The sequence below is a fragment of the Octopus bimaculoides genome, chromosome 10, assembly GCF_046866305.1.
Source record: "Octopus bimaculoides isolate indiv1 chromosome 10, ASM4686630v1, whole genome shotgun sequence".
In the NCBI taxonomy this organism is placed as follows: domain Eukaryota; kingdom Metazoa; phylum Mollusca; class Cephalopoda; order Octopoda; family Octopodidae; genus Octopus; species Octopus bimaculoides.
In genome coordinates, this window is record NC_142937.1 from 45239449 (window position 1) to 45249448 (window position 10000).

Below are 10000 nucleotides of genomic sequence, written 5' to 3' on the forward strand. Positions count from 1 at the left end.
TACTCATTTTTGCCAGCTGAGTGGACTGGAGCAACGTGAAATAAAGTGTCTTGCTCAAGGACACAACGCGTCGCTGGGAATTGAACTCACGATCTTACGAGTATCTAGAATAAAAAGGCCGATAAGATCGAATATGTCACCAGTGTCAAAAGCTACCAATTCATTGGTGATACGGAGGATGATGACTAAAAAAGACCAGTCTAAGAGATGTAACTCTGAGGGGACCAAATGACAAGCCTTGTGTATTTGTTTCTGTTTTTTGCTTTGTTTGTTTTTGCTTTTGGTAGGAGAGCGGAGGAGATGTGTTTTCATCCCTGGATTTCGTTCAGGTATACTTTTTTCTTTTTTTGCAACTCATGAACTGAATGAAGCATTTTCAAACGTTCCAGTACAAAGGAACCAAGTTTTAACCCTCCCATCAGCCATGTCAAACGATTGGTAAATTACCCTTTCCTCCAGGAAGTCATTTAGCACGAAACTGTTCGGTAATATGAATTGGCTGTTAGGAAACTAAATCTGTAATACTGTACAGGTAAACTATATGTATATATATGTATATGTATATATATATATATATATATATATATATATATATATATATATATATATATATATATATATATATATATATATATATATATATATATATATATATATGGATGTATGTATTTTTCCCTTATTTACAATTAACACGGAAAAAATAAATAAACAGTTACCAGGGCAGCAAAAAATCACACAATAAGGACGTAACACCCTGTTTGTAAAGGTAGAAACTCCGGGTTGATGTGAAATATCTTGTATAATATAAATAAATAAATGAAGTTAAACGCAGGCGTTATTCAAATTCTTTTACTTCAGTCAAATGTTTTGAAGACAACATTGGTATTATTCCAAAGGAATAAAATGGTGTAAAACAATGTAATCTTCTCATCAGGGATAAAAAGAAAGAAACCAAACTCATCAATAAGTTATTTTACACATCCATCACATTCTGCTAAAATGACTTATTGATGAGTTTGGTTTCTTTCTTTTTTCCCCTGATGAGAAGATTATATTGTTTTACACTATTTTATTCCTTTGGAATAATACCAATGTTGTCTTCGAAACATATATGTCGGAAGCAAAAGAATTTGAATAACACCTGCGTTTAACTTCATTTCTATATATATATATATACACGAGGAGGTACCCCAAAATAAATAGAAACGTTCTTTATGGGACAAGCCTCTTGATGCAACCCTCAGGCATCTGTCTGGTGAGCGGCGTCCTCGGGTGGAGTCGTACTGCCACGTGGTGTCTTTGTTTTGCAATGCTTCTCCCCTGTTCGACAAATTTTACGATGGCTGAAACTGTGTGCTTCATGAAATTCTGTTTTCTGCTGGGGGAAAAGGCGGCCGAAACAGTTCTCATGCTTCAAACAGCTTACAAGGATGCTGCCATGAACAAAACATAAGTTTATGAATTGCTTTTACGCTTTAGGAATGGTCACTTGTCACTTGTCTGGACGAGCGTCGACCTCCCGAACGAATGAAAACATCATGAAAATTCATGAACTGATCCTGGAGAACCGTCACCGAATAACTGACGAACTTGTTGATATGACTGGTGTTTCCTGGAGCTCTTGCCAACGAATTTTAAGCGAGGAATTGCGAATGAAAAGAATTGTAGCAAAATTTGTGCTTCGCTTGCTCGCGGAAGATCAACAGCAGTCACGATTGAATGCGTGTTGTTGACAGCTGGAAGTAGATCAAGACCTTTTTTCGAAGGTCATCACTGGTGACGAAAACTGGTGCTACGAAATTTGCAGATGTGGAAGAGGTGGAGAAACAAACAATGGAGGAGTTAAAAGTCATCACTTCGCAAGAGTTCCAGCACTGCTTCGAATAGTGGAAAACGCGTCTGACCCTATGCATTACTTCAAATGGAGAATACTTTGAAGGCCATAAAAGTGTAAACATGTAAAAACCAAGTGAATGAAATAATATTGCGAAATTCCGGTTTTTTAGTACCACCTCGTATTTAACAGATATAATCTGTTTTGAAATATCCGTTCGAAATAAAACTTAGTGTTTATTTATATCGGTGATATGTCATGTGAGGACATTGAGATGCGAGACTAACTACTAGAAAAGATTTGGTATAGAGCTTTACTACTTCTACTTCACATTAAAATAACGAGGTTTCATTAACACATACAAACACCAAGTCTATAAATACACATAGATCTTTGAGATAGCGAACAAGGTCTTGCTGTTACACACAGCTGGGTATTATTGAAGCGAGGGAAAACAACTACGTCCATTGAAGAAAATTTTCATTTGTAACAAGGTATCGTCACATTTGGAAGGTTTCCAACTACTGCGTTTCACTTTCTTTAATAAACAAAAAGAAAAGGTCATGTTTAGATAAATGGTTTTCGTGAAATCAATTGAAGAATAATAACTGGAACTAGTTGTTTGTTTCAAGTGTTTTGTTCATTTGTTCTTTGAATTGTTTCAGTCATTGGATTATGGCCATACTAGGGCATCACCTTTAAGAATTTTAGTCAATTATTTCGCCTTCATTAATTTGTCTGGTACTTATTTCACCAATTTCATAATATACAAGATGGAAAGTTGACATTCTCTAATATGTAACTCCGATAGTTTATATACCAAGTGCGTGTAACATTTCGGATGATTAGTATTTGCCTTCTATAATGACTGGAAAACATAGTTATAGAGAGAAAGATAATTTACGACCCATAACTATCCATATCTTTAGTATAGTAGACCTTTGATAGTATGACCGGCTTCTGAAGGTGTTGATTGTTCACGTGCAAAGAGGATCTAATTGCGTTACAAGTAAATTTTACTGTACCCCAAACTCCAATTCGGTCGTCAGTTCCATTCCAACCCTTTATTCCAACCCTCAGGCGTAGATTATATCATTTTAGGCTATCACTCCATTTCATGATTTCATCACATATCTTCCTACACCCACGAATCTTTCCATTCTTACTCATTCTTGTTACCTAGCTCTGTGTTTTATTTATTGTATTTTGTCCTAGATTTCTTTCTGTCTTCTAATCTCTAACCTTTCTGTACTCTTCCTCTTTCACCCTGATACGGTTTCATACTCTTTCTCACTTTGCTTCCAACATACACATTACAGATACCCACATATCACATGCATGACGAATATCTGCTGGTTCAATTTAAACGGGTTTTCAAGTATTTCCAGGATAAATTAATTGGTAAACCATTTGAAATGGAAAATTCAGAAAAAAAAAAGTTTTCTGCTTCCCAACCACATGGTTCTACGTTCAGTCCCATTGCGCGGCTCCTTGGGCAACTGTCTTCCATTATAGCCTCGGGCCGACCAAAGCCTTGTAAGTCGATTTGACCAAAACCTTGTAAGTTCATCATGTGTGTGTGTGTGTGTGTGTGTGTGTGTGTGTGTGTGTGTGTGTGTGTGTGTGTGTGTGTGCGTGTGTGTGTGTGTGTGTATGTGTGTGTGTGTGTGTGTGTGTGTGTGTGTGTTTGTCCCCCACCACCGATTGACAACCGGTGTTGGTTTATTTACGTCACCCGTAACTTAGCGGTTCGGTAAAAAGAAGCCGATAGAATAAGTACCAGATTTTTAAAGAAAGTTAGTCCTGGGGTCGACTCATTCGACTAAAAGTTCTTCATAGCAGTGCCCCAGCATGGTCGCAGTTTACTGACAAATACATAAATGATAAAGATAAAATCTACTCTCATAAATCAAAGAACTTGTATATAATAAACCAGAACACGCATCAAGGGCTCTCATTTCAAACATTAATTCTTATATGAAAATAAATTTGAATACTCTTAATGAAATTATCTTCCATCAACGAAATATATTCTTTATATGCATATTGGCAACCGAAGTACCGTATCTTACATTGAAAGACCATAATCAAAATGCGATTAATCAACCCTACTAAAATAGGCGTACGAATGATTATACAAGTCTGCATGATTTTCTGTGTTTCAATGTCTACAGAACTTTCTAAAGCAATTTTCTACGCTGATTTCAGATCTGTTATTAGTTCTTCTCCATTACGTCTAGTTTTCTGTAACAGAGCTTTTTTTTCTTTTTTTTTCCCTAAGAATCAGATGACAGTGATTATCTGATTTATTTTGCTGAACAAAATAGATTGCTATAAACCAATGCTGACCTAATATTATTAAAGGTAAAATAGCAGCCAGAATAAAGTTTATTAAACAGTCGTTGGCAACTCTGACAGACGAAGTGACCTTGAAAAGCTGTGTACATGATTGCTAACTAATGCTTTAGTGTTGTTTTAGTAGTTCCAGAGGTCAGGTGTTCGTAATATTTACGTATAAACTCCATTTAAAATGAGTGCATATAGACGTAAGTGCGAGAACAATCCAGACATATCCGGCTACATTTGTGGCAGGTATGTTGTCATTAAGCAGAGAAAGGTTCCTAAACTTGGAAAATGGGTGTCTCATGAATTGTCCGAAAGTAACCGCAAATCCCGAGTTGACATCTGCTCTTCTCTCTATTCTTGCTAACTCATTTCACCCTTTTTGGATCGACGTGTGACTGGTGGCGAAAAAAGGATCTTCTATCGAAATGTTAAACGTTGTAAACAGTGGCTTGGTAAAAGGGAAAAAGCTCAACCACAACCGAGAAGGGAACTTCATGGGAAAAAGGTTCTTCTCTCTACCTGGTGGGATTGCAAAGGAGTAATTCACTTTAAACTGTTACCACCTAATGCAACAATCAATGCTCAAGTCTACTGTTATCAATTAGAGCGTTTGAACCAAGCTTTGAAGAAAAAATGACCCGCTTTAGTGAATCGAAAAGGAGTGATGTTTCATCAGGACAATATACGACCCCACAGAAGATCAAAGAGCTTGGTTAGGAAAAAATTCCTCATCCACCTTATTCTCCCGACCTTGCTCCTTCAGACTACCATTTGTTTCGTAGTTTACAGAATCATTTGGGGGACATAACTTTCGCAAGCCAGGAGGATGTCGAAACTGACATTTCAGAGTTCTTTGCTTTGAAACCAAAAGAGTTTTACATTGATAGGATTAAAAAGCTTGTAAATAGATGGAAGAAAGTCATAGATAATCAGGGAAAGTACATTGACGATTAAATTTCAATTGAATATAACATTTTATCACTTGTTTTCTTTATTCAAAATTCGGACAGAACTTATGGGATGACCTGATATATATATATATATATATATATATATATATATATATATATATATATATATATATATATATATAAATTCAAAAGGGGATAAAACTCTTTTACAAGAATTTTATCAAGAAGCCAGTGTGTAAAAAAATTCATAAGGGAAATTTCTATTCCCAAGAATATAATTATTCGTTTATATTTATATAATGGGCATTACTACAGAAAAAATAATAATGCCACACGCTGGACTTCTCAAAAAAACCACATTTAGTACCGAATGCGAGAAAAAACAACCAAACAGAAGACGACCAACTTTCTTTTAAAAAACTTAACTATGTATCGTCCGATTTCGCGATTACTAGAATAAATCTAGATTTCGCTCGTCAGCATAGTATTGTTCCAAAAATATATATAAAAAAACGGAATATATTCAATGCTGAATTTTTATTCCTGTCTCTACGTGTACCCAAAAGCAACCCGGAAGTATTCCTGCTTCTATGATGAAGATATATACAGATAAACTTCATTCCCTTTACTCTATCGGATACATAGGGTGTTTGTTTTTGGTGAGGTGAGAATTCTGTTTATTTATATATATTTTTGGAACAATACTATGCTGACGAGCGAAATCTAGATTTATTCTAGTAATCGCGAAATCGGACGATACATAGTTAAGTTTTTTAAAAGAAAGTTGGTCGTTTTCTGTTTGGTTGTTTTTCCTCGCATTCGGTACTAAATGTAGTTTTTTTGAGAAGTCCAGCGTGTGGCATTATTATTTTTTCTGTAGTAATGCCCATTATATAAATATAAACGAATATATATATATATATATATATATATATATATATATATATATATATATATATATATATATATATATATATATATATATATATATATATACATACATACATACATACATACATACATACATACATACATACATACATACATACATACATATATATCTATATATATAGTTATATATGCGCGCACACACACATATATATATTGGAAGGTATGAAGAAATGCATTTGTTCGTATATTTAGTTAGAAAATAAATAAGAAATAATACGACTCACCGTTTGGTTAACAGTTGGATCGCTGGATCGCTGGATGGCTTGTTAGTTGGATGAATGGAATGGTGTGCTAGTAACTGGTTGGTTGGTTGGTATGATCAGTTAGTTGCTTAGTAGTGTTAGATTGTAACAGATTGCTTCAATCGTTTGATGAAAGACTAAAGGAAAAAGAAGAAAATGAGAGAACATTAGGTAAGACATGTGTATATATAAATATATATATAAATCTTTAGTTAAATATATTCAATGAGAATATTATATACTGAATTTATATTGAGTGCTCTATTACATCAAAGTATTAATACTATTAAAGTATTTATGTACTTAATACGAGCGATTATATATATTTTATAATATATTATTATTAATATCAGGAAATCAATATTAGAAAATTCATCAGAAAGATATATACGTGTATAAAATAATTGTTGTATTAAAAATATAAATATATATAAATGTATGTAAATATGTATAAGTATAAATATATAATAATAATAACAATAATAACAATAATAATAATAATAATAATAATAATAATAATAATAAAAATAATAATAATAATAATAATAATAATAATAAATATGAGAGTTTAAAAGTTTTAAATTAAGTTTTAAGATCGTAAGACGCTTTAAAACTTAATTCAAAATTTTTAAACTGTCATATTTATTATTATTATATATTTATACTTATACATATATACATATATTTATATTATTTTATTTAAAAGAGTTCCAACTCTGTCTGTTTTTTATGTTTTTTATTTATATTCTTGTAAAATTTATGTGGGATATAGAATATGGAATATATAATATATAATATAAAAAAAGATGGATGGTACAATGAAATGAAGTATTGAATGTCTTATTGAAAATATGGAATATGTCTTATTGAATATATGAAATATTGAGTGTTCAATATAAAGGATTAAATATATAAATATATAAAGGCGAATACGTATTTTCTATACCTTGTGGTATTTCATCATGGCCGGTATGACAGACTGTAACAGACTCTCTGTTACAGTGTGTTACAGACTGTCATACCGGCCATGATGAAATACCACAAGGTATAGAAAATACGTATTCGCCTTTATATATTTATATATTTAATCCTTTATATTGAACACTCAATATTTCATATATTCAATAAGACATATTCCATATTTTCAATAAGACATTCAATACTTCATTTCATTGTACCATCCATCTTTCTTTATATTATATATTATATATTCCATATTCTATATCCCACATAAATTTTACAAGAATATAAATAAAAAACATAAAAAACAGACAGAGTTGGAACTCTTTTAAATAAAATAATATATTCCTCTATACACGATCATACAAAACCCCTTTTTTTGTATTTATTTTCACTCACATATACATATATTTATATATATATATTTATATTTTTAATGCAACAATTATTTTACACACGTATATATCTTTCTGATGAATTTTCTAATATTGATTTCCTGATATTAATAATAATATATTATAAAATATAAATATATATATATATATATATATATATATATATATATATATATATATATATATATTACATATATACATATATACACGTCTATGTGTGAATATATAAATATATGCATATGTGTGTGTATAATGTAAGTACTTATATTATTAATATTCATGCATGTATGTATATATAAATGTATGTGCAGAGTGAGTGAGAGTAAATACATTAATGTATGTTTATTTGTATACGACCCTTGATATATGCACACATGAATCTATACATGCGTGCGCACGCACACACACACACACACACACACGTACAGATACACACACACACACGTACAGATACACACACATGATGAAGACAGACAGACAAACAGACAGGTAGACAGACAGATAGATAGATAGATAGATAGATAGATAGATAGATAGATAGATAGACAGATAGATAGATAGACAGACAGACAGACAGACAGATACATTTCTTTTATTAGCCACACAGGGCTCAACGAAGATGGGACAAATACAATGTAGAGCTTTTCTTTTGGGGAGGGGGAAGGGGAAAAAAAGGGGGGGTCGATCAAAAGGGATCGTAGGAAGGAAAAGGGGGGAGTTCGATCAAAAGGGATCGGAAAAAAAAAGGGGGCGATCAATAGGGATCGTGTATCACACAGTAATGTTCTCGTGTGAAAGGAGGGGAGAACAGTTTAGGTTTGGCCGTGGAAAGAAAAGCCTACGGAAAAGACCACGGTAACCTTGGTCAATATTCTCATTGAAGAAACTATAACAGTAAGTGACTCTCTTTTGCCTTTTTGTTTTCTTTTTTTTTTCTTGGATTTCTTTTTTTTTTTTAGTTCATAGGGTTATGCTCAAGATGGCTCCGTCGTTCACACGTGCCATCCTTGCTACATTCACCCATCTTTTTTTGAAGCATTCACTAGACAAGACTTCCCTTTCTACTCTCACCTTCCTCTTCAGGTGATACTTGAAGAAGTTGATGAGAGATTGCCCAGAGAGGAAAGTCTTTGTCTCTAGACCTTTCAGACGCGTCCACCATACACATTCTTTCGCCATAGCCACAAGTACGATGAAAATAGCTCTTCCTTCCCGTTTAAAGGAAGGAGGCGCGACAATATTCACGATAGACTCGGCTGATAGACCGACTCGTCCCACACGCGATAGCAGTTGTTCGACGTAAGCCCACAGCTCGGAAATGGTGGGACACTGTACGAGTGCGTGCAGAACGGTTTCGTCGCTCTGCCGGCATCTCGGACAGGTCAGCCCCGTGTTTCTCGAGCCATGCCTGTAGAGCTTATCCCGAACGGGTAGTGCTTCTCGATAGCACTGCCAGGCCAGGGATCTCTGGAAGTTGTCCATAGGTCCCGGTCCGAAGGTCGTCTTAAACAGGCGGGTCAGGTATTCCTCGTCGACGCCCAGGTTCGCCCCGAGATCGTCGTCGTACCTTCCCTCCACTAATCCACTATAGAATGCGTTAGTTGTGATGCAGTCGCTCAAGGTTGACCCGGGTTGTTGGAGTTGCCGAAGAGCAGCGCGACACTCGCGGTGCCATTCGCCCTTCCTCGGCCTCTTCTTGATCCACGACTGCAGTTCGGTCATGGAGACGAGCTGCGGGAAAGCGCGCCGCACAAACGGCGACCACACCTGTTCACCGTTGTCTACGTAGAGCCGGAGATGTTGCAGTCTCAGCGCGTGTCTGCACATCATCAACCACGGCATGCCCAGTCCTCCTTTTAACGGGTGTTGGCAGCAAACGGATCGCCTAACCATCGGAACGCTTCCTTTCCACAAGAAGCGGAAGAGGATGCGCTCCAGTTTGGTGATGGTAGGGTCGGGACAAGGAACGACGGTCAGGCGGTAGTAGATGACGGACGCGATGTACGTGTTCGCCACCTCCGCCCGACCTTTCAGGGAAAGCTTCCTTTCGGCCCATTGCCGGGCTAGAGTGGCCACCCTTCTCGTTATCTCGTCCCAGTTGTTCTCCGTTTGGAGGTCTGGACCAAACCAGACCCCGAGCAACTCAACCGGACCGTCAGTCCAACGTCCCACGACAGAGGCGCTGCTTGACGGCATGGGCTTGCTTCTCCAGGTGCCGAGCCGCAAGCCCACTGACTTATCCCGGTTGATTTTTGCTCCCGTTACCGTTTCGTAGTCTTTCAGTGTTTCGCCGACAAGCTCGATGTGCTTTTGGCTAGACACTATGACGGTGACGTCGTACGCGTATGCCGACACGCTCGT

The 10000-nt window shown here is 35.6% G+C and overlaps 1 protein-coding gene across 1 annotated transcript in view; it reads right to left on the bottom strand.

The window, feature by feature from the left end:
• LOC106874905 (uncharacterized) overlaps positions 1–10000 on the bottom strand; it is a 94788-nt gene that overhangs the window by 55750 nt on the left and 29038 nt on the right. The window contains exon 2 of the mRNA XM_089358270.1: positions 6267–6421. The gene's annotated coding sequence lies outside the window, so the exon portion shown is untranslated. The remainder of the gene's footprint in view (positions 1–6266; positions 6422–10000) is intronic.